Consider the following 2955-nt stretch of genomic DNA (forward strand, 5'->3'; position numbering starts at 1 on the left):
GATACCTCCATTTACCCTGGCCCCTAGGATCCCATCTCTTGTCCTGCCTCTGGCCCTAGTGGCTCCTCCTTTTGCTCCCCTTGACTTGTTTTCCCGACAGATTCTTAAGCAGGATGACGTTCAGGGCCTGACCCCAAACAACCCCACCTGATGAAAGTACAACCTTTGCTTCCCTGCTTCTGCCCCTTCTTAAGTCTCACCTTTCCCCATCTCTGGGACAGAATCTTTGATTTCCCCCCTTTCTCTCCTCCCTCCCCCTGGAAGAAAAAAAAAAACAAAAAACAGCACCACCTCCCCTGGGAGGGGTACCAGAAGGAGAGCAAGAAGGACCATCAAGGGAGAAGGCTCACAAATCCCTGGAAGGGCAGGGCAGGGGGTCACAGAGAGGAGAGGGGGTGAGGGCAGTGACCACTCCTGTCCTCTGTTCCCCTCTGCCCACCATCCAGGGGCTTCAACACAACCAAGGGAACAGGTGTGTGTGGGGTCAGATCTGATAGGGAGGAGAGAGGAGCAGAAGGAACAAATGGTGAAAACCTAGAGAATTCCCCTAAGAAAACATGTCTTCCTCCTTCCCTTCGGGAGGCTCCTTGGTTGGTGGGGGAAGTAGCGAGGAGTTGGGGGGGAAAGGGAGGGGAGGAGGAGATGGTATGGAGGGACTTTCCTCCATACTCACCGCCCCACCCCTCCCCACCCCACCAACTTGGAGCTCACCAGGGCTGGGAGGGAAGTGGCTGAGAGCTCACAGGCACCCCCAGGACCCCCAGGAGGGAGCCCACGGCTGTGGGTGGGGCTGCCACTGCTCCTGCCGTGGCCATTGGACAGACCTCACCTGTACCTAGTGGGTGCCCGGGGTCCCCCCAGCAGATGGGTTGTGGCTGGGGGGCGTCTCCCGGGACAGGGCACCCCCCGCCAGATGGGTCTGCATGGGGCCGGCCAGCTGGGCAGGGGTCTTGCAGGGCACGCTGCAAGCTTGCACAGGATGCGGTCAGCCCGCGGGGGCCCAGAGTCCAGGGTCCTGCACTGCGTGGATGTGAAGGTTTGCTGCAGTGGGGGAAGCCTTTGTGGCAGAGCTCACAGACAGGGTGAGGGCCCTGGCTGTGCATCTTCAGGTGGTCCGAAATATAAGCCGAGCTCAACATCTTGCCACACGCATGACATGGGACCTTCTGCTCATGTCCTACTGTGTGGGCCTGCGGACGATCCTTCATAGCAAAAGCCGTCTCATGTTTCTCACGTTCGAAGGGCAGCTCTAGCGAGTGCACTTATCTGATGTGACCGTGGAGGTGATCCGGCCGGGAGAAGCTCTTGCCACAGTGCCAGCAGTTGGAGGGCTGGTGCACTGCGTCGTCATGTGAGCGCGCGTGGTAGCTCGTGTGGTCCTCGGCGCCTGGAGCGCTGCGGGCACACCGGGCAGTGGTGAGGGCTTCTTGTTTTTGCTGCTGCGCCGCCGGCACCCGCCTCCCCCCGCTCTCCCGCCGGCTCCGCTCAGTTGGGGCACGCTCAAGAGGCTCAGGGCCACCATGAAAAAAAGTGAAACTAAAGTCGCTCAGTCGTGTCCGACTCTTTGCAACCCCATGGACTATGTATAGCCCACCAGGCTCCTCCAACCGTGGTATTTTCCAGGCAAGAGTACTGGAGTGGGCAGCCATTCCCTTCTCCCAACCCAGGGGATCTTCCCAACCCAGGGATGGAACCCGGGTCTCCAGCACTGCAGGCAGACGCTTTACCGTCTGAGGCACCAGGGAAGCCCCAGGGGCACCATGGTGGTAGGCCTCTTCATAACACCCGAGGGGGACCCGGCCGGCCTTGGCTCCGGTGTGTGTGGCCTCGTCCCTTCGGAGGGTATAGCCGTTCTTGAACTCTTTGGCGCACAGGGTGCAGATGGAGGCCCCTGGCTCTTTCGTCGTCTTCTCCCGGCACATGTGACCGGGGCCACAGTGACCGGCGACCCTCGAGGTTGGGGCAAGGAGGGCGGTGGCGACCGCAGGCGCCAACACCGGCGCAGGGCGGCAGAGGGGGCCCCGAGGAGGGCATGGGGGCTGCTTCAGAGCCGCTGAGTCCACAGTGGAGGCGGGGGTCGGGGGCGCGGCCGTGGTGAGGACGGGGAGCAAGTCCACCTGGAGGGGCTCGGCCGCGGGGGCCTGGGGCCTGGGTGAGGGCACCAGCACGGCCTGGAATGGGCTCCAGGCGCAGCCCTGGAAGGCAAAGAAGTGGGACTGGAACTCGGCGCCGACCTGCAGCGGGGGTTCTGGGCGTGACCCTGAGCTGGTGGGAAGATCAGGAGGCCGCCCACCCGCCCCTCCCCCACCCCCTCGGGAGTCCAGGCCCAGTACCGGGAAGAGGGGAGGGGCCAGCAGTGTGCCGGGGGAACATGGCATAGGGCATGGCGGGGAGGGAGGGAGGGAAGGAGGGCGCCTGGCCCACAGGACACATTCTAATTGCCTGATCATCCTTTGATTTAGGAGTAGGGAGGGGAGTAGTATGAGAACCAAGGAGACGTTGAACCTGCTCAGATGTGTGGAGTAAGGAAGGCAATGCTCAGATTTAAAGACGTGGGGCAGTGTCACGCCAAGACAGAGAAGACACTGGGCTGGCCAGAGGGCAGTGGCCAGAACTGTGGGTCAGGTGGGCAGGAGTTAAGTTCTGGATGTACATATCCTGCTGTCTGGCCCACCTCTCCACTTGGAGACATTCCAAATAGAGCAGGTCCCAGAGGGCTCCTCCCTAACCGCACCCCATCTCAACAAACCTCTCCTCTCTTCTCCCGTTTTTAGAGTTAGTCCTAACTTCTCTCTTACTCTCCTGCCCCATATCTGATCGTTTGGCAAATTCTGTGTGCTCTTCCTTCTAAATACATGGAGAAATCAGCTGCCTCTTGCCATCTGACTGCTACCAGTCTGGGTCACACTGCCATGATTCTTTGCCTATGTTATTGCAATGGTCTCCTAATTGGTC

The 2955-nt window shown here is 60.6% G+C and overlaps 1 pseudogene; it reads right to left on the bottom strand.

Moving 5' to 3' along the window:
• Positions 1-332: 332 nt before the first annotated feature.
• Positions 333-2378, bottom strand: LOC122437829 (annotated as a pseudogene).
• Positions 2379-2955: the final 577 nt, after the last annotated feature.

Source organism: Cervus canadensis, chromosome 3 (genome assembly GCF_019320065.1).
Source record: "Cervus canadensis isolate Bull #8, Minnesota chromosome 3, ASM1932006v1, whole genome shotgun sequence".
In the NCBI taxonomy this organism is placed as follows: Eukaryota; Metazoa; Chordata; class Mammalia; order Artiodactyla; family Cervidae; genus Cervus; species Cervus canadensis.